This window comes from Peromyscus leucopus, chromosome 22, assembly GCF_004664715.2.
Source record: "Peromyscus leucopus breed LL Stock chromosome 22, UCI_PerLeu_2.1, whole genome shotgun sequence".
Classification (NCBI taxonomy): Eukaryota; Metazoa; Chordata; class Mammalia; order Rodentia; family Cricetidae; genus Peromyscus; species Peromyscus leucopus.
The window spans coordinates 6,598,602-6,621,735 of record NC_051081.1 but is presented as its reverse complement, the minus strand read 5'-3'; the positions used below and the strand labels follow the sequence as shown (position 1 = coordinate 6,621,735).

Sequence of the window (23,134 nt, the reverse complement as noted above, 5' to 3'; positions counted from 1 at the left end):
AACATAATTTGCACAAGAAAGCAGCTTGGCACCTATTGCCTGCCTGGCCTCGAGGCAATCTCCTTGGGTCAGTGGCCTTAACTCACTACCTAGCAAATGGCTAAAACTTCATCCCAGGAATGTGAGCAGTAAATCTCTAAGTTAGGGTCTTGTGCAAATAACCTAGGGTGAAGGTAAGGAGTTGAGGATTTAATTGTTAGTGGTTCTTTTCTCTGTGAGTGAGATGAGCTAATGTTTATCTATGTGCAGTTTTGTCCTTGGAAAAAGGTATCTTTGCTGAAATACTTCTGTCCAGAGAATGGCCCTAGCTAGATATATGTTAATGAAAAATAAATGCAGCTGGGGACAGTTTGTCCAATTACCCCAAATGTATAGGGAAAGTTGTGCCCAAGATTGAGATGCAATCATGAGATTACATGTACATGTAACATGAAGATGCATGGTAAGCGGGGAGACTCATATCTGTTATTGCACAAGAAGTTTACAAGAGACAGCCAGTTCATTCAAAAGCCAGTAATTCCATAACGCTTTGCATGATGGTTTCCTCTAACAGAACCCTTAGTTCTGATAGGTTGACCTTGTGAACACTAGTTGTCACTGCTGTATAGTCTCATGGAATTTCACTACCAGCGGCTCTCAATAAACTACATATGCCACAGAATTGGAAGCCAAGGAATACAACAATCATGGGGTTAGAGTAAATTGTTATACCCAATGTTGTTCTTTTGGGACTACTCCTGAGACAGATTCTTTAGACATCTATATTCTACAACATATATACACTGTCAGAAGCACTGAGAAGAGGGAAAGAAGTGCCAGGATAGAGTAGTTCATTCTTAGGATGGACTCAAAACAAGTGTGTTACCTATTTTCATGGGAGTAACATAGCTGTGAGTCTATATTTGTATGAATTTTTACTATGAAGATGAGTTTTTTCTCCTAATTCAGTTTACTTGTCATTGAAAAAATATTCATAAATTGGGGAGAGAGTGATGTCTGGATATGGACCACCAACATGCCGTTATTTTATCTACGGAGCTTATCCTTCAGTGTACATGTGCTTCCATAAGTTCAGGGATATGGGGACTAAGTTATTTAAGACATAATATGATTGTGGAATAATTTTCTACATAAGCTAAAATTTTGTTATGATTTGTGTCTTTCTTTGTAATATTTTATTATAGTCATCATGGAACTTTATCACTTGACTCGTATTCCTCAGCAAAGTCGCCATTGTTGTACCCTTTTATACCTTCTCACACACACCATTAATCTCAGTCAAATGTGTGGGATCCTTTTCTATAGTTATTACTGTTACATACATATGTACAACTATGCAATTACTACCTGTTGAGTCCATTTAATGTTGCTTCTATGTATATGGTTTGGGGCCTGAGTACTTGTGGTTGGATAATTGATTAGGTTTTCATCCATAAAAGTTATTATTTCATCTTGTTTTCAGCAGTAATTATTTCAACTGTTTTCAGCAGTTGCCTATGGTCCTATGTCTATGGGTGGCTCTTCATGAGAATACATCCCCTGGGGAAGCATATCAAGTTGTCATAGTTAAGTTCTTTTATAGGCAGCCATATTGTTGGGGTATTGTGCGTGTACCTTCTCTATTATTTCTGAGACAAATAATGTTAAATATTTCCAAGTCATCTGACTCTCAGATATTTCTACCCATATTCCATAATGTCCCCTAAGCTTAGTTGCAAGAGATTTGTGGTAGTTTTATCAGTTCTCCTGGGCACTCCCAAGGTTTGCTCATTCTGCTTTAACACCTCATGTTTTTCTTCAGTTATCTTCTGTTGCACTGAGTATTTTCTTTTGTTAGTGGTGAAAGCTACAATTATATGTGGGTATAAGGAAAAATATTAGTGGATGCAGTTAGGAATGGTTCAGGCTTAAAAAGCTCTGCCCTACTTGTAGAAAAAGCCTTAGGGACTAAACAGCACCATTCTGTATTGAGAAATGTAATGTCTGTATCCTTTTTCACATAAACTTAAATTAATCTCTACCGATTGGACATCACCAATATGAAAAAGAATAATATTATATTTTATGAAGCAACTAAAAGTGTCTTGATATCAATAAGGCTTTTGGGTCCCCAACTACAGAACCATTGGAAAAATTAGCAGTAATGAAACCTTGGTTTATAAACATTACATGTTGAAAGTTTGTATTCCTCATTGTATGTTTACTTTTAACCTCTCAAAATATGTTATCTTCTTCACTACAAGTCATTATTGCAAAGGTAAGGGGGTGCCAGAGCGTATAAAGTGGTTTACAAAACAAGTGAGTGACATGATTTCACATCCATAGAACCCACATCACAGTGGGCATGGTAGTGCACAGATGCATTGAAAGTGCTCTTTCAGGGAGATGGGACAAGAAAATTCCCAAAAGCCTCTCTGGCATGTGTAGTGGTGACAACTCAGACACATAATCTAAAGTGGGCTAAACAACAAATACAGTCAGAGAAGTTGTCATACAAAGATTTCCCCACAAGAGATGTATATACAAACACATCAGAGACAGAAACACTAATGCACAGCATATACACATGCAACCTATGGTAAATACATAACTATAAAAGAGCCAACTATGGCCACAGAAAGACCGAATTCAATGAAGGAGTTTACACATACTAAATTGTCTCAGGAACCTGGTGCTTAATAGGGAAACAATTGCATTTCACAATTTTTGGGAATGTTATATCATACAATTTTAATCAAAACTATTTATTAGCAGATGTGAAATTATGTGTTCAAACAAAATGCAAGTTTTCAAACTGTAGAAGCCATTGCAATTACATTGTAGATTGTTTTGAGTTCCCACCTGAATGCTCTAACACCTCTATGCAGGCTGACAGAGCAAAACCACCAGTTTGGTTTTGGGGGGTTTTTTTGTTTGTTTGTTTGTTTGTTTTGGTTTGTTTTGTTTTTGTTTTTGTTTTTGTTTTTTGGCCATGTTATTCGCCATCGAGGAAATCAACAGGAACTCCCATCTTTTACTAAACACCTCTATGGGAATTAAGGTTTACAATATTGGATATGCTGAAGTGAAGATTTTAGAGAGTGTGTTTCATTGGTTCACAGATTTGAGCATCCTCAGCCCTAATTACCTCTGTAGAAAAGAGAGCAAATCAGCTGCTTTACATACAGGAACATCATGGAAAACATTTGAAATCATGGGGACATTGCTGCATCTTTACAAATTTCCTCAGGTGAGTGAGAATGACAGGCGTGATGGGCAGGCAGGTCTCTTTTCACACATTATAACTGTGTGCAAAGTAAAAGTGAAAGATTTTAATTACTCACTATAAAAGGACAACTACAGAGACAGATGAAGATGGACTCCTATTTCTTACTTTGACATGCAAGAAAGAGGATGGACAGTGGAGAGGGTGATTGAAACCTTGAGACTTCAGTAATTTTCTGAAACTTACAGGGAGTGGTATCTGACTGTAAGATCTGCTGTGCAGATTTTCATTCTGGTCACTTCAATCTATTGTTCAAGATTGAGATCGTTCTTCACGGCAATGCTAGTTCTACCACTAAAGTACTGCCTTCCTTTCAGCTTACCACTGGGCCTTTTGATCCTGTGCTGACCGAAAGAAGCCAGTTTCCATCTCTGTATCAGGTGGCTCCCAAGGACACATCTCTGTCACCTGGCATTGCTTCATTGATGCTTCATTTCAGCTGGAACTGGGTGGGACTGCTCATCACAAGTTACCATAGAAATGCTCAGATTGTATCAGACTTGAGAAGGGAGCTGGACAGGAATGGAGTCTGCATAGCTTTTGTGGAAAGAGTACCAGTCTAAGGGAATCATCATATTCAATTCCTGTGCATAAACTGCTGCATATTCTGGGATCATCAGCAAATGTGATTGTAATTTATAGTGACAGAACTTCTTTATTAACTGTAGTAGTAAATACATATGGAAAGTTCATATCTAGGAATGTTTGGGTCATGAACTCAAAACTGGGTGGTGACAGGTTTTATACATATACCATGTTAGATTCATTCCATGGGAGTCTCATTTTTTTCACACCATCATGCGGAGATTTTGGGTTTCAGAAAATTTATGCAGGAAGTCACACCTATAAAGTACCTACAAGTCATTTATCTTCATATCCTTTGGAACTCGTATTTCAATCACTCATTTTTACATTCTAATTGTCAAATCTTTCAAAACTGTCTGCCCAATGCCTCTTTGGAATTGTTGCCAGGGAACAATATTGACATGGCCATGAGTGAAGAGAGTTACAATGTATACAATGCTGTGTATGCTGTGGCCCACAGTCTCCATGAGATGACCCTCAATCAAGTACAAGTTCAACCAGAGGCAAATGAAGACAGGACTATGTTTTTCCCCTGGCAGGTAATGTCCCTTTCATTGTAATGTAAGCAGAAACGTGACACCAGAGGCTGCAAGTGCTCTCAATCTAGTTATTATTGTAGATTCCTGTTCTTCTTTAATTAAACACGAGTTGGTATTGTATATTTCAGGGATTAGATATCAGTACATGCCCATGTCAATGTACACGATGAGTCAGGGTAACACTTCCCAAGTTGAAGTTTTCATTTAAGAGAATAATACTCCTTTTGGTAGAAACAACATCAATTTCTTCTCCTATTAATAACTCAATGTGAAAATATAGACGTTCTTTTTTATTTCTCACACAACAAATAGCAAAACTAATGTGATATATTCCTAAACATCAGTAATTGATATGTTCTCTTAAGCATTCCTGATTGTCCAACAAACTCAAGTAACTTCATGTTCCCTAATGAAGATCAGAGAAATTCAGAAAATAGAATGAGGCAGTTACCTTGTGTAGAAGTTGAGAATTATTTACTCTCTACCCCTTCATCATTTGGTAATGCTTGGGTTAATATATCCTCTAGAAAAAAGACATTTTAGAAACTCAATGATAGTTAGTTCCTCATGGGCTTTCCTTTGTTCAATGTTATAGATACTTTCTCTAAAACATCATTAATATCATACATTGCAGTCAGGAAGAAACTTTATATGTGTAGTTCTGTTATAATTCTCTGACACCAATTTTATGACAGGATTTCACATCTCTTTTAGATTCAACCTTTTCTGAAGAACATTCAAATGAAAAATCCTGCAGGAGACCTTGTGGTTCTGGATGGGAAAAGGAAGGCAGATGCAGAGTATGACATTAAGAATGTTTGGAATTTCCCAACAGGTCTTTCACTACAGGTGAAAGTGGGTACAATTTCTCCAAGAGCTCCACAAGGGCAACAATTGTCCATATCTGAACATATGATTCAATGATGGCCGACAATATTTTCAGAGGTGGGTGTGGATCTTACTTAAAATATTCTAATGTAAAATATTCTATGTTAATAACAAAACAATATTTCTGAGTCTGATGACACTTGCATGCTAAATTGGGACCCATCAATATACCCATAAATCTCAATATAAAAAAAATTAGTGATTGCTTATTCTGGTGAATGTATTTTCCAGTATGTTTCTAATTATGTATCTAATTATTTTGACATTGAAAATCAAGATACCAGTTAGGAATGTATGACATCATTGTCACAAAACAGCTGACAGGATGCTTATTTTGACTTTCAGGATCTTAGTTAATTATTATCAACTTGACATAAATTCGAGTTATCTGGGAAGAGGAACCTCAGTTCAGGAAATATTTCTAAAATACTGGCCTAAAGGAAAACATCTCAGGTATTATCCTGATAAAGGATTGATGTGTGAGGAGCCATCAAAATGAGAATGGAGGCAGGTGGTCCTTAGTTGTTCAAGAAACAAAGCTAAGAAAGTCATGATTAGAAAATCCATTAATAGAAATCCTATTTTGTTCCCATTTCAATTCCTATCTATCTGTTTTTAACTCCTTACCTTACTTCCACTGATGATAAAAGGTAGGGTAGAAGTGAATGATGAAATAAGCCTTCCTGTCCACAATTTGCCATTGGAATGTTGTTTCATCGCAATATAATCCATAAATAGGACACGAGCTTAGAGTGTCACAGTCAATCCTCTGGTGGCTTTTGCTTTTAAGTCTAGGCAAACAGAAGAGCAAAGTGAGAAGGTGTCCATTTTTTACTTACCTGTCTGTTTGCAAAATGTTGACGACAAAATCAACATGAGAAAAGAATGTTATTTTTGTTTTTGTTTTTGACATCACAGTTTCAGGGTAAAGCCCATCATGGGAGGAAAACATGACAGCACTGATTTGGGGAAACCAGAAATAATTCAACCAAAACCAGCAATGAGCGGGTGGTGGCTGCTGCTGACCACCCTTCTTTTCCATTTTCATTCACTTGCACAAAATGATAGCTCCCATTTTCAGCAGATCATTGAAACTCTGCTAACAGAATATAGGAATATCTTCCCAGAAATGCCCAAGAATGTGTTTTCATGTTGACATTAATTTAGGCTAACCTGAGGGAAGAGACCATAGTCACAATAGAAGACTCCTGCAGCCAGAAGAACATGGACTGAACCAGTCCAAAGTCCCAACACAGCCTCCTCAGACTTTCCCCAGTGACCTCACTCACCACCTCATGGTCCTTCCTTCAAAAATGTCCACAGACCATAAAGAGTTTCATAGTCTGAGGAAGTATCTTAGGGAAGGATGATCTGTGAATGTCATGCCAAATGGAAATCTGGAATACCACAGCAAATGCCTACATTTATAAATATAAAATTTAATGAACAAATGTTCTGTATTCTAAAACACATCATTTACTTGGGCTGTGATAAAGAGCTAAGTATTTTGTTTCTTATATTAAATTTCCTTCAGCTCCCTCAGTCTGTATGCAGTGAGAGCTGCAGGCCTGGATTCAGAAAAACCATCATGCAGGGCAAGCTTGCCTGCTGCTTTGACTGCACTTCCTGCCCAGAGAATGAGGTTTCCAACGAGATAGGTAAATGCCAAGTCCCTCAGACGACTCTCTGTCCTTTCAATAGTTTTCTGAAAGTCTAAGCTAAAGGAAAAACGTTTCAAGATGGCCATTCCTTCACCTCAAGTTGCAATTTAAATCTTTCACTTCTACTTCCTCTTGAAATGACACGCACGCTCTATTCATTTTGTTGATCCTTTGGAGGCATTGTTACCTCAAAAAACCACTTTGCTCACAGAGATGAATGTTCCATTTCACCAGGGAATTTAATTGACAATATCCAGAGTACCAAGTTTTCATGATCTTCAAAATAGATTTTAAAGTTATGATTCATCAAAAATTGTATGTTTTCAGCCTTACAATCATAGTTCCCTCACAGCCTTGATTCATGTAGGAGATCAGGAAGGTTTGTTTCATTTCCCCAGTAGCATCTTTTGCTATACTGCAGGAACTAAGTTTCTAAATTAGCTTAATAACAAGATTTTACTGCCAGTCCTTTTCCAAAATTATGGATGCAGATGAATTAATACGTATCACAGTGAATGTAGGGTATTGTGAACAATCTGAAATGCAAAGACAGTAAGAGACTTATGGGATGCAATGGAAAACAGAATCCATATTTAGTATATTATTTCATAAACTTATTCATATTCTTTCACTGAGCATTAATGATTTAAAGATTCAATATTTTCATATTTACTAATGAAGTTGATACTATAATTATTTCATATCTGAAATTTTATTATGACTGCAGCAACATTGATGACGTTCCAAGTGCTTAAAATATGTGATTAATCATTATCCCATCAGTGCCCAATTTCCATTTGTGCAGGACCATCCTCATTAGAACTATTATTTTAAACAAAAAATAAATGTGGTCAAAGGTCTTTCGATAGCATATGAACACCCATTTAATGTTTCTGGAGTGACTCTTCCACAGTCTGCTGCACGCCCCTTTGACATCTAAGTGAAAGGTAATTATTTCTGGGAAATCTTGGGCAAAATTGTGAAACCTTGTGACAAAACAGGTTGAACAACACAAGAAAGTCACAATGTAACTATAATCAGAATCCTTTAGTGTAAGCACTGATACATTCCACAATGAATAGGAAATGAAACCAGAGAATATTTGCTGTCATTTTTATTTGCATGAATAGGAGGCTGTTGTTGATTCCTTCAGTATTTTGAATTATATAATTTTTCACATTTAATAATTACCCAGGGTTTAAAAATGCCACATTTCTGAAATGAAATGAATAACTTTCCTTTTTATCTATTAAATTCCATGATTTCACAATAAAATAAATGTAGACTTAAGTTCTGTTGTGGAAAATATTAGAACATAGAGACTTCTTAACAATTTACATGGTTATAGTAGCTTTATGCAGATTGAAGTCAGAAAATTCATGTACGTGTTTGATGTGCATGTAGAGGTAGCATATCACATGCAACATCTACAGCTTACATGGTTACACAGTAAGTTATAGGCTTTTTAATGATGTTTATGTTTAGAGGGATTGAAGGGAATGAGAGCTGATTTGATTATAAAAATACCGCTTTATGCTGACTGAAAAAGAAAAGACAGTTACTCATATGTTGAACACTCCAAAACTAGAGAGTTTACATATCAAATAGAGTAGAATATGCTAAACATTTATTTCAATGCAAAGTTTTAATCATATAGAAAGTAGATTTTGTGTCTTACATGTCAATAACCATTAGTGAATAAGAGTTGGCATTATTCATACGATGCACCCATTAGAACCTAAAATAACCCAGCAGCAAAAATAAACTAAACTGCTATGATTTGTTCTGTATGTCCTGTGGGAGCCCGTTCTTGGGTTCCTCGTGACTTTACCCAGCAGGTCCTCATAGAGGATGATTAGGAACACGGACCTGAGTGCAGGTGTCTGAGATGATCTGCACTTGGCTGTGCTGGGGGATGGTCTGTAAGGCAAATGTGTTGCTCTGATGGTCAATAAAGAAAACCTGATTGGCCGTGGCTAGGCAGGAATATAGGTGGGACTAACAGGAGAAAAGAAAGAACAGGAAGACAGAAGCCGCCTGCCTGGAGTCACCGCCAGGACGAGGAAGATGTAAAGTACTGGTAAGCCACGAGCCGTGCGTGTGGCAGGGTATAGATTTGTGGAAATGGATTAATTTAAGATACAAGAACAGTTAGCAAGAAGCCTGCCATGGCCATACAGTTTGTAACCAATAGAAGTCTCTGTGTTTACTTGGTTGGGTCTGAGCAGCTGTGGGACTGGCGGGTGACAAAGATTTGTCCTGACTGTGGGCAAGGCAGGAAAACTCTAGCTACAAGACACAGCTGCAGATGTTACAATAATTGCACCAGAATCTTGGCATCCAAATTGACTTATTCAGGAGCTAAATGTTCAGCTTTTAGGGATTGTAACATTATCTCAAGTGAAGCAGAGTGTGAGATGTGTTGAATGTATAGAGCCAGAAGAACACAGAGGAAAATTAAATTAAATTCAAGCCATATGTGACTAATATAGCTATGAATTTAAGGGGCCATGATTTATTTTTTAAAAAAATGGGATACCAAGATTAAAATTCCTCCAATCTCAGAAACATACCATAAACTAATATATGTTTCTGAGAAAAAAAATTAGAAGGTATTATAAAGAACAGTCACCAAGCATCCAGACTGTACAATAATAGGGCACAACAACTGCTGATCTTTCAAAAACACCAACAGCTCTGCCTTTAAAATGGTTAATAGCGAAGCCTGTATGGGTTCAGCAATGGCCTTTATCAACAGAGAAACTACAGGCCTTATAACAGCTGGTACAAGCGCAGTTAAATGCTAAACATATTGAAGTATCAACCAGCCATTGGAATTCTCCTGTATTTGTTATTGAAAATAAATCTGGTAAGTGGAGAGTGGTTCAGATCTAAGAGCCAATGGGCTCTCTACAATCTGGAATTCCTTTGCCTACTCTGTTACCTAAATGATGGCCTCTTATAGTCATTGATTTAAAAGATTGTTTCCCCTCAATACCCTTACAGGAAAAATACAGGGAAAAAAATGCCTTCACAGTACCTACTTATAATAATTCCCAACCATCAAGAGATATCAAGGGAATGTTCTCCCATAGAGAACCCTGTGCCAATATTTTGCATGACAGCCATTGGAAGTAATATGTAAACAATTTCCTAAATCTACAATTTATCATTACAAGGACAATATTTTATTAGCTGATTCAAATGTGGATACTTTAGAAAGAATGTTTGAAGAAGTTAAAAAAAAAAATGCCTTTTTGGGGATTACAAATTGCTCCGGAAAAGATGCAAAGAGGAGATTCTATTAATTATTTAGGTTATAAAATAGGTCTACAAAAAATTAGACCCCAAAAGCTGCAAATTAGGAGAGATTGATTATGGAATCTTAATTATTTTCAAAGATTATTTAGAAACATTTCCTATCTATGGACTGCTATTGGGGTAAGAAATGATGAACTGTGTAACTTGTTCAAAGCCTTAGAGGGTGACAAGGACTTAAATAGTCCAAGAGAATTTTCAGCTGAAACTGAGAAACAATTGGCTTTGGTGGAAAAGAAAATACAGGATGCACATGTGGATAATGTGGATCCAAAGCTTGATTGCATTTTAGTTATTTTACACTCTAAGCATTCTTCTACAGGAATTTTAATGCAGAGGGAAGATATTATGTTAGAATGGATATTTCTGCCAAATAAACAGAGTAAAAAAAAATAAAAACTTATGTGGAAAAGCTCTCTGAGTTGATTTTAAAAGGAAAATTGAGATTTTGTCAATTAGCAGGAATAGATCCAGCAGAAATTGTAGTACCTTTAACTAATGAGGATATTGACAAATTATGGGCAGAAAGTGAACCTTGGCAAAGAGCTTGCAGTAATTTTTGAGAAGAGATTAACAACAAATATCCCAAAAACGATAAAATTAATCTTATAAAGAGAGCTGATAGGATTCTGCCTCACATTGTATGGGAAACACCAATATCTGGGGCCCCTACATTTTATACAGATGCAAACATACAAGGAAAGGCAGGTTACAAATCAGAAAATTTAAGTAAAGGGCCATTTATAATTCTGCCCAAAAGTTGGAATTAGGTGCTATTCTGAGAGTATTAATGGATTTTATGGAACCTCTCAACAAAGTTACTGACTCTCAATATGCTGAAAGAGTAGTATTACATATTGAGACTGCAGAATTTATTCTGATGAGTAAGAGTTAACTTAGTTATTTATTCAGTTACAGGAAATAATCAGGAATAGGAATCAACCCTTATATAACTCACATCCAATTGCATCTGAGTCTGCCAGGCCCTCTAGCACAGGAAATGACAAGTCAATAAAATATTGATAGAAAATGTACTGGAGACTTGAGAATTTCATTTTAAAAACCATGTCTATAGGGCTTTTAAAAAGGTTTTTCCATAATCTGGCAACAAGTTAAGCGAATTATAAGGAAATGTCCTACGTGTTCTTTTTACAATCAAACTCCACTACCAGCAGGATGTAACCTAAACGGCACTCAGAGGAATGAAACCTGGCAGATGGAGGTGTTTTACTTTGTAAAATTTGGAAGATTGGAATATGTACACCACACCATAGATACCTATTCAAGATTTCAATGGGTAACTGCTCTGAGTTCCAAAAAGCCTGATTCTGTAATCACACAAATGCTAGAAATTATGGCCATCATGAGTATACCTGTACAAATTAAAACTGACAATGCTCCAGCATATGTCTCTGGTCAAATGAAACAGATTTTTGCTTATTACAATATAAAATATATTACAGGTATACCACATAATCCTACAGGCTAAGCCCTGACACTAGGGAGCTCCCTTATGGCTTTGTGGCCCATGGATCTGCCTGACAATTCAATTAAGGCAAGTTCTTGGCTTCCCACATGCTGGTGCTCTGTAGCATCTAGGTTCCTTCCTCCTTGTATGCCCCAGCAGCAAGGGAAAAGGTGAATGTCTATAAAAGTCTCTATCTTGTTTTCCAATGCAGAAAGTCTGGGCTGCATCTTTACTCATAAGAGCTAAATCATGTTGATAAGGCCAAAGAGATCCTACTTCATCATATGAGGGAACAAACACATTCTATGCTAAAAAAAAAAAAAATAATCCTCTTTGTGGTAGTTTGAATGTATTTGGCCCTCATAAGACCATAGGGAGTGGCACTATTAGAGGACGTGGCATTTTTGAAGGAAGTGGTCCTGTTGGAGGAGGATGGATGACACACACCTTTAATCCAGTCCCTGAGGCTGGACAGCACACCTTTAATCTGGCCACACCTTCTGGAGGAAATGTGTCATATATTCAGGATATCATGCAGTGAGCCAGTTGATTTCTTTTTGCCTCAACATCACTTTTTGATATTTTGGTGAAGGAAGTAGCTGCCTTTTGTCCTTGTCTGTAGAGTCTGCCTAAGGCTAAAGTTTTGGATTATTTCAGTTCAAAGAGATCTCAAAATAGCCTAATATAGACTCTGTCATGTGGATATTAGTGGTAACTCTAAAGATATATAATGAAGACATAATGAAAGGCACAAGCTGAGAAAGGAAGAATATTTGAGAAGAAAATGGGCACCAGAAAGTGAATGGAGCTAAATCCTCTGTTTAAGGAGACAAATGGATTAAGCAATAGAATAAATGGAGTGGTGACCTCAGGCAATGGTGGCTCATGCCTTGAATCCTATCATCCTGGAGGCAGAAGCAGGCAGATTTCTGTGAATTCAAGGCCAACCTGATCTACAGAGAAAGTTTCAGGACAGCCAAGCTTAAGCAGTGAAAGACAGAAAGCCCATGAAGATGTAATTAAACAATGCAGCCATGTTCCAGCCCCAGAAGGCAGCAGAAATTGGCAGCTTTGGCCACATGGTTCTAGCTTTAAAGTTAAGGATAGAATTAATTAAGCAGTTAAAATCCTGTGGTTCTGGTTAGCTAGCTGGGGCTGAATAATTGGCTTGATTAACAAGAGACCAAGACTACTAAAGTAAATTTTGCTTTGCTGTGATAGTTGATACTGTTTGGCTGGAGCTAAGAAATTAGCATTAAGAAGAGACCAGCATCACAGAGGTGAAAATTTGGGGAGGTGTTTCCTGAGAGCACAGAGAAGCTGTGTTCCAGAGGTGGCCAAGGTTGTACCTCATGCTGGCAGCTGGACTTGGTAATGTGTAAGTGTCATCCAGGCTGTACTGGTCTTCAAGGCATGAAGGAGACACAGAGAGCAGCTGAGGACTGGCACTGTGAGAGGCCAGAAAAGGCCACTGGTGAAGGTGCAGCCTCAGTGGCAGTTGAAAGCCCAGGACTGAAGGGTTCATACAAAGAAGTTGAGGATTGGCACCATAAGGAGAACTGTCAAGAACAAGGACAGAATCTCTAGTTAGTGAAAAAATACAGACCCCCAATAAGACAGGGAACTAGATCGATCAGCTTACAGTCAGGTTGCCTAGCAACAGAACATTGAGTCAGAGCCCTTGACCCTCTCACCCTGTAAACATCCTATACAAACATCCTGTTAGATTGCCCTACCTTATGCAGATGGCAGCTTCTTGCTCCCCCCACCCTGCGGAACTACATAAACCTTTCTGGAAGAGAAATAAAGTGGCACCTTGATCAGAATCTAGACTTGGTGTGTTTTCCTCTGTATCTCCTGTCCCTACATTCCCTCCTTAGGGTGGTTGAGAACCTGTTGAAGCCCTGCAGTTGGGGCGACTGGCACCCAACGTGGATGAAACCACCTCTTAAGGTTCGAAACGTCGTCTCCCAGAGGAAGACCAAGGCCTTGGTGAAGTTGTTGGATCCCCCTGAAATGACCCGGTTCAGGACGGGATCCCGGAGGAGAGCAGAGACGACGCAGGTAAGAACGTGACTAGCCATGGGACAGGCAACTTCGTCACGAGATTTATTCATTTCTGACCCAAATGAGCCCCTCAAGTTACAAGGAACTAGGGTAAAGAAAAAAGACCTTAAAGCCTTTTTTTTATTAATGACATTCTTAGGGTCTATAAACATTCCCCTGACATGCAAGAGGTTATTAATATAGGAGAAAAAAATCTTAAAAGAAGCCTTTCGCTCCCCCTCTACCTGCCCTAAGATCCCCGAGCACTTTCTTGAGCGCCTTCCATCTGTCCCTCGGCTCACAACCTGCGCTCTATGGAAGAGGGGATGCTCACGACTTTTAAACCTAACAATCCCCAGGAGTCCGCTCCTGCCCATCTTTATCCCTCTGCTAATAATTTTACCTACAACTCCCCTCCAGACCCCACTGAGGAGGCTTCCCTAGAGAAAGTGGCAACTCGTTACCATAATCCAGACTGGCCCCCCTGCAAAAATCTCCCCTTAAAAGAGGAATCCTTGGGCCCTTTTATACCACCTCAAAAATCTCTGGCGGTGCCCCCTCCCTATGTTTTGTCTTCCCATTTTTGCGGGCCTGTACTTGATGAGTTAGGTCCCCCTGTCCCAGATCTTGGCTCACTGCGATGGGCCCTCCAGGCTCGCAGGGAACATGTGGAGCTTTTAAGAGAATTAAAAACTCTTGACAAAGAACTTAAAGATCTTGCCCTTGAAGTGGTGGCTCCATCTCAAAAATCAAGTAAATCCAAATGTAAGCCTCAGCCTGTCATGGTAATTCCTGTTACCCGGAGCCAGACCTCTGGGGACTCATCAGAGGCAGCCTCCCAGAGCAGCCCCTCAGGGGGTTTGGAAGATCAAAATGATGAGGGGAAGGGGGAGGGGGAGGAAGAGAAAGAGGTGCCAGAGCAGTCTTCAGAGGATCCCCTGCCAGGACAGACTTATCACAAATTAAATTTCCGCCTTGTTGAAAAGCTGAAATCTGCCTGTGCTCAGTATGGTCCTACAGCTCCTTTTACACTGGCCTTGGTGGAAAACCAGAGCGAACATAGGTTAACTCCTAATGATTGATATTTTCTTGCCGGTGCGGCTCTTTCTGGGGGTGACTTTGTCCTCTGGAAAACAGAATTTACAAAAAATTGTCGAGAAGTTGCTAAAAAAAAATATTGAACAGCCGTCCTCAAAAACTTGGACACTAAAGAAACTTCTTGGCAACCCCTCTTATGATACAAATGCAGCACAGGCAAAATTCCCACCTGGCCTCCTGGCCCAGATTCAAAACACGGGGTTCTGGACCTGGAAACGCCTGCCCCAAAAGGATTTGGCTACCACCTCATTAGCAAAGATTCATCAAGACCCTGATGAATCTTTTAGTGACTTTGTTTCTTGCTTAAATGATGCAGCTGAGAGACTTTTCGGGCGAACGAACACGAAAGCACCTTTGTTAAACACTTGGCCTTTGAAAATGCAAACCCTGCCTGCCAGGAAGTCCTCCATCCTCAAAAAAACAGAGCGGACCTGTCTGAATATGTAAGACTCTGTTCAGGTGTTGGCGCCGCCCATGCCATGGGATTGGCCATAGGTGCCGCCCTGAGGTCTTCACAACAGCCTGGGGCCCACACCTGTTATTTCTGTAAACAACCCGGACATTTCCCTAGGGAATGCTCCCAGAAAGGTCACAGCCTGACGCCCTTAGCCCAGCCAACTCAGGAGGCCGCCTCTAAGAGGCCCCTGCCTTCCATTCTCTGCCCCCGCTGCTACAAAGGCTGCCACTGGGCTACAGAATGCAGGTCAAAAACCAATTATCTCAGCCAGCCCCTTCCTCCGCGGGTGCCAGGAAACTTCCAAAGGGGCCAGCCCCTGGACCCAATGCCCCCAAGAGCGCACTCTGGGGCCTTGAGGTCCACTCACCTCCTGCCTCCCCAGCCTCAACAAATTCTCCCACCCCAGTTCCATTCTCCTCCCTCCAGAGAGCATCTCCAGGCAGTGCCGGATTGGACTTGTGTGCCGCCGCTGAAACAGTATTAAACTCCCTTGAAGGGGCTCAGATCATCCCTACAGGGGTGACAGGTCCCTTACCTCCTAATGTTTGCACGCTTGTCCTTGGCCGTACTTCTGCGGCCCTCTGAGGGGTCCAGGTCTACCCTGGCATAATAGATAGTGATTTCACAGGTGAAATTAAGATTCTGGCAACTGCTGTAAACAGCATGGTCAGGATTCCTCAAGGTACATGCCTGGCACAGCTAGTTCCTCTACCCTCATCTGTCTGTGATAATCCCTCAATTACAAACACCCCTCAGGGGTCAGCCGAATTGGGCTCCTCGGATGCCTACTGGGTCCAGCCTGTTACTCAGGATCACCCTACTCTGACCCTTACTATAGAGGGAAAGAAGTTTCAGGAGATCTTGGATACAGGGGTCATGTTTCCAAGGGCAGTGCTGAACTTTCATCCAAAGTGTCAGAAAGGCTTGTTGGACTTGCTGGCCTTGGTGTCACAGATGGTCATAGCCATGTTGGGCCAGCTTGACACAGCCTGTGGCTGGCAGGTAGCACAGCAAACAGGGTAGCACCAGAGATGCCATTCAGGGCACTTAGGTCCCTTCCACCTAGACTAACCTATTATTCCTCAGATCAATTCCTAGATCTTTAGGAAGAGAAACCATGCTGAGATGACTGCCTTGACGGGAGCCTGTTACTGCCATCACCTTAGCAGTCCTTCTGGGGGTTGGAGCAGTGGGAACAGGCACAGGGATTGCCTCTCTGGTCCTGTCCAACCAACATTACTCTGAGCTTCACAGATGAGGATATTGCCCAATTTAAACAGGGAATTTCTGCCCTCGAGGTATCCCTTTCCTCCCTAGCTGAGATAGTTTTACAGAACAAGAGAGGCCTGGATCTCCTCTTTTTACATCAGGGTGGCCTTTGTACTGTGCTCAAAGAGGAATGTTGCTTCTTTACAGACCACACCTGGGTAGTCAGGGATAGTATGGTAAAGGTTAGAAAAGGACTAGAAAAAGAAAAAAAGAAAAGGAGAACAAGAGCTTGGGTGATTCTAGAATTAGTTTTCCAAACTCTCCTTGGCTAACGACCCTTCTTTCCTCCCTCCTAAGACCTGTTTGTAGGCCTGCTCCTGGTCCTTGCCTTTGGGCGCTTTCCTGGCTCACTCAGTTCATCTGAAGCCAAATAACAGACCTGCCAGCCAGGCAGATCCAGGTTCATTACCACTGCTTTGATATGCAGGACTCCAGGGTTGATTTCCCCTGACTAGAGATGCCCCACACAGACCCCTTCACTCAGGGGAGGCTGCACCTGTGTATGGGAAAAAGGCTTACTCAAGGCATGATTGGAGTATAGCTGGGACTGCATAGGCTGGGGACCATGGTACCCCAAATCCCAAGAGCCTGGATTATATGCCCTGTTGCATAGTGGTTGTGCAGTAACAGCCTTGTGCTTACCCATTTCCACTCCCTCAAAAAGCTGCATGGTCCATTGATTCCCGCACTATGCGGACGCCTGTGGTGCTTGAGTCTGGAGAGACATTCCCTCTCGGACCTTTTCACAACCTTTAGAGTGATAGGGCCTCTGTAATCCTCCATGCAAAGCCTCTTTCAGAGCCCTCCTTTTAGACCATTCGAACCTGGTTTATGTTGGCCCTTAGATTTATTACTAAGAAGGGGGAGATGTCAGGGACAAGGACAGAATCTCTAGTTAGTGGAAAAATACAGACCCCCCCCCCAATAAGACAGGGAACTAGATCAGCTTACAGTCAGGTTGCCTAGCAACAGGACATTGAGTCAGAGCCCTTGACCCTCTCACCTTGTAAACATCCTACACAAACATCCTGTTAGCTTGCCCCACCTTATGCAGATGACAGCTTCTTGCTCCCCCCACCCTGCAGGAACTATATAAACCTTTCTGGAAGAGAAATAAAGTGGCACCTTGATCAGAATCTAGACTTGGTATGTTTTCCTTTGTATCTCCTGTCCCTACATTCCCTCCTTAGGGTGGTTGAGAACCCGTTGTAGCCCTGCAGGTGGGGCAGAGAGCCAATGAAAGGCTATTGGTGAAAGTACAGCCCAGTTGCAGCCTAAGTCCCCAGTGTTTTGTAGATGCCAGTACCATGGGATGACCACCAAAAACAGCAATAGTAGTGGATGGAGTTAGCTAGAGCCTAGTAGGTGGACCTTATGTACTGCATAGGGTAGAGTCAAAAAAGTGACCCAAGCCCTTTGGAGAAGTCCAGAAGATTGTGAGTGGATCCCAGCTATAGGGCCATTGGAATTTTGTAATTACCCAAGAAGTTAGAGATGCCAGAATCATGGGATACCTGCCAAGGATAGGTGCTAACAGGAAGTGGAACCAGCCCAAGAGAAAGAAGTGTGTTGCAGTCAACAAAGCTGAATGGAATTGGAGATGTGGAAGGTGTTTTCATATCAGACATGGAGATGCAGAGTTTGGAATTTGCCCAGCTGGTTTTTGGTCTTGCTGTGGTCCAGTATTTCCCTGCTATGTTCCCTTCCCTATGTTTTGGAATGTTAATATATAGTCTGTGACATTATATGTTGGAAATACATGAGCTGCTTTTTTATTTGACTTTATAAGGGATTATAGTTAAGAGATTACATGCTTTTCAGAAGAGACTTTGGACATTGAAACATTGTTGAAACTGTTATAGGGACTTTGGGGGACTTTTGTGGGGACTTTTGAAATTGGACTAAATGTATTTTGCATTATGTCAATGTTTAAGGTCTATGGGGATCAGGGAGTGTGGGAGCCCACAACTGACTCAGTTTCCCAGTTTGAATCAGAAGTCTATTCTGAGTCATTAGAGTTCAGGCTTGCTTGCTCCAAGGCTGTGAGAAAGTTCTGATTAGCCTACAGAGTCTCCTTGAAGATTAACCCACAGTAAGGAACACACTACCTAGCTAGACACAGCCTGCTGATGCCAGCCGGAGGTACACTGAGATAGAAAATGAAACTGCCTGCTCCTTGACACAAGGCAGGATAGACAATGGTTGAATGCCTGTGCTGTGCAAGGTTCTACCTCTGTTCTTCAAAACTGTATGTAAGCTGGCTGTGAAATAAACTTGGGACTGTCCAGCATTGACTGGCAGTCCTCTGGATTCTTTTCTGTCTTCTTCATTGTCTCTTCAATCTGCACATTCTCACTCCAAAACCCAGCTGATTGTCGTCATGCTCTGACAAGTGGTGCCCAGCAGTGGGGTAATTTGGGCACAGGGAAGTCCATGACCAACACCACAGAAGAAAATGAGTGCACTCAAGAAAATGGAAGCTGTGGTGAGTACAAATGGAGTACAAAAGTCATAAGTGTAAATAAAAAGTAAACTTGGGGTAAAAAAAAAATTGTGAATAAGTGTAAAGCATAAGTATGGGCCAAGCAAATACAAAACAGAGGTTTGCATCTTTACTTAAAGATATTTTAAAGGCCAGAGGTGCTAAAGTAAAATGTAAAGAACTGTGGACATTTTTAGAATTGTAAAGAAGATTTGTCCTTGGTTCCCTGGACAAGGCACTTTGGACCCAGATATTTGAAGATGTTTTGGAATTAAAATACAGCAGTATTATGATAAGCATGGTCCAGAAAAACTTTCAATAGATATTTTTAGTGTCTGGACACTCATTCGGGACAATCTAGATCTTTGTCCTGACAGACAGAAGATGTTAACTAAATCAAGAAAAAAATAAATCTTCTGCTCCACCAAAGGAATTGTTTAATACAGATGCCTCTAAGAAGTCATCTGATGAGGATAATCAGTGAGATTCTGATGATGAAACAGAATTAAAAGTACAGGCTGCAAAAATTTTTCTCTCTGCTTCTCACTATGAATGTTGAACACTAGCTGAGTAAAGAATTTAAGGAGGAAGGAGAACTGATAATATTGGAAGCTCCTTTGAGTAAAAAGTTGGAAACGCTTCAAGTTTCCACCTTGAAAGGAAGCACTACTCTCCCTACAGTGATAGCAGGTTTAGACCCTCCTGAAGAATCAACTATTAAGGGAAAGAAACCTCCTGTGGTTGCAATGGTTCAGAAGCCTCCAGGTTCTTGGCAAACTTTAACTATTAGTCTGTTACAAGCTAGCTTAAGGGAAGCAGCTAATAAAGGAGGGGATAGTAATGGATTTAAGATGTTTCCAGTTATGAACAGTAGGATGTTCAAGAAAATGTAGTCAGAGTGCATACACCTATTCCTTTTAAACAACTTAAGGAGTTAAAATCCATTTGTTCTCAATATGGCCCAACAGTGCCCTTCACTCAAGCCATCTTAGAGGCTATGGCAATTGAAGCCTTGCCTCCTAAAGATTGGAAACAATTAGCTAAAGCTTGTTTATCTGGAAAAGATTATTTATTATGGAAAACAGAATTCCATGAGCAATGTGAAAGTACAGCTAATGTTAACAGAGCTCAACAGATTCCTATGACTTTTGAGATGTTAGCAGGTAAAGGTGATTATAGAGATGTGAATAATCAGTTAAATTTTAATGTGGCAGTATATACTCAAGTCAGTTCTGCAGCAAAGAAAGCTTGGAATAAATTGCAAGCTTTAATAATAAATGGCAATGAAATAATAATAATAATAATAATAATAATAATAAATGGCAATGAAAAGCAAACAGAGGATTTATCAAAAATAAGACAGGGACCTGATGAATTGTTTCAAGATTTTTGTTCCCAGACTAACAATAGCAACAGGAAGGATATTGGGGGATAATGAAGCTGGACTCTTGCTTGTAAAACAGCTGGCTTATGAGAATGTTAATGCAGCTTGTCAAGTTGCCATTAGACCATTTAGAAAGAAAGGAGATATTTCTGATTATATTCAACTGTGCTCTGATATTGGTCCTTTTTATACTTAAGGGCTTGCTATGGCTGCTGTGATGCAGGGAAAGACAGTAAAAGATGTACTTTTTCAGCAAAGTTGACAGGCTCCTGATAAAAGGATTGTTGGACCACCTGGAAGTTGTTTCGGGAGTGGTCAGATGGGACATCAGATTAGGCAATGCCCCAATAAGGGAAATCCAAAGGAACCTGGATTATGCCCTAGATGTAAGAAAGGGAAACATTGGGTAAATGAATGTAAGTCAATAAAAGATGTGCACTGAAATCCTCTGTTGGGAAATGGGCAAAGGGGCCAGCCTCAGGCCCCAAAACAATGTTATGGGGCACTCCAACCATTTGTTCCTCAGCAAAGAAATCCATTCAAGACCTCTACAGAGCAACCCCAGGCAGTGAAGGATTGGACCTCAGTTCTTCCTCCTACACAATATTGACTCCTGAAATGGGAGTTCAGGCCCTGCCCACAGGCAGTTATGGGCCTCCACCAGAAGGTACAATTGGTCTTTTGCTTGGGAGAAGTAGTACAACTATGCAGGGAGTCTTTGTTGATCCAAATGTCACAGATGCTGATCATGAAGGGGAGATTAAGGAAATGACTCATTCACCTAATGGAATTTCTGTTATAAAGACAGGGCAGAGGCTTGCTCAATTGATTTTACTTCCACAAGGGCAAACAAAAAAATCAAGCTATACAAAACAAAAGAGGAAAAGCAGGATTTGGTTCTTCTCATGCTGATTGTTTATAAGCCATAGACCCACAACATCCAGAACTAACTTTATTTATAAATGGAAAATGTTTTTCTGGTCTTTTGGACACCGGTGCAGATGTGTCTGTAATTACTGCTAAACAATGGCCATCTGCCTGGCTAAACAAAAGACCATGACACAATTACAAAGAATTGGTCAGTCTCAGAGTCCTGAACAAAGTAATGATGAATTAATATGGAAAGATGAGGAGGGGCATGAAGGAACCTTCCAACCTTACATTGTTCCTCAACTGCCTGTAAATTTATGGGGAAGAGATGTTATGAGTTGGATGGGAGTTTATTTGTATAGTCCTAATGAAGTAGTCACCAATCAAATGTTTCAACAAGGGTTATTGCCAGATCAAGTCTTAGGAAAATGGAATGATGGACGTGTATCTCCTTTGCCTCCACAGCGAAGGCCTGAGAGAGCTGGATTAGGGTTTTTTAGAAAGGGTCATTGGACAGTCTGTACCCCATGCAGATCCTGTGATTTGGAAATCGGATGAGCCTGTATGGGTGAATCAATGGCCCCTAACAGAAGAAAAGATAATAGCAGCCCAGTAGTTAGTACAGAAACAGCTGGATAATGGCCATATAGAGCCTTCTAATTCTCCTTGGAATTCTCCTATTTTTTGTTCTAAAAAAGAAATCAGGTTAAAGGATGATTATTACAAGGCCATAGAAGAGTGAATGAAACTATGCAATTGATGGGTACTTTGCAACCTGGATTGCCCTCCCCTATAGCAATACCTAGTAATACATATAAAATTATATTGAAATTATATTGGATTTAAAAGATTGTTTTTATTCTATTCCTTTGGCTCCTCAGGATTGTCAAAGATTTGCTTTTAGTATTCTCTCTGTGAACTTTTTTTTGTTTTGTTTTGTTTTGCTTTGCTTTGTTTTGTTTTTTGAGACAGGGTTTCTCTGTGTAACTTTGTGCTTTTCCTGAATCTCTCCCTGTAGACCAGGCTGGCCTCAAACTCACAGAGATCCACCTGCCTCTGCCTCCCGAGTGCTGGGATTAAAGGGGTGCACCACCACCACCCGGCTCCCTCTATGAACTTAAGAAATCAATGAAAAGATTTCATTGGAAAATTTTACCTCAAGGAATGGCTAATAGCCCAACATTATGTCAAAAGTTTGTAGCTCAAGCTATACAAAGAGTTAGGACTCAGTTTCCATAAGTTTATATTACTCATTATATGGATGATATTTTACTTGCTTATAAGGATGAGGGAATTTTATTAGCTATTTATGGTCAAATACAACAAGATTTGACTCAAGCAGGAATAATTATGGCCCCTGAAAAGGTTCAAAGAGAGCCTCCTTTTCAGTATTTAAGATGTATATCATATCCTTAGGAATTAAAGCCTAAGAAATTAGAAATAAGAGAAGATGTGTTTAAAACATTGAATGATTTTCAAAAGTTATTAGGATACATTCAATGGTTACAATCTTATTTAAAATCACCTACTGGTGATTTAGAACTTTTGAATGATATTTTAAAAGGAGATAGTGATCCTAATTCACCTCAACAGTTAACTAAAGAAGGAAGACAGGTTCTTGCACAGGTTGAGAATGCTATTCAATATCAGAAGATACATTATATTAACTATGATCAACCTTGGTAAGCATATATCCTGCCCACTAGACTTACTCCTACAGCAGTATTATGGCAAGATGGTCCTCTTTTATGGTTACATCTTCCTACTTCATCCATTAAGGTATTATATCCATATTATGAAGCTG

The 23,134-nt window shown here is 40.1% G+C and overlaps 1 pseudogene; it reads left to right on the top strand.

Annotated features, from left to right (window-relative positions):
• Positions 1 to 2,965: 2,965 nt before the first annotated feature.
• LOC114687941 lies at positions 2,966 to 14,852 on the top strand (annotated as a pseudogene).
• The last annotated feature ends 8,282 nt before the right edge of the window (positions 14,853 to 23,134 follow it).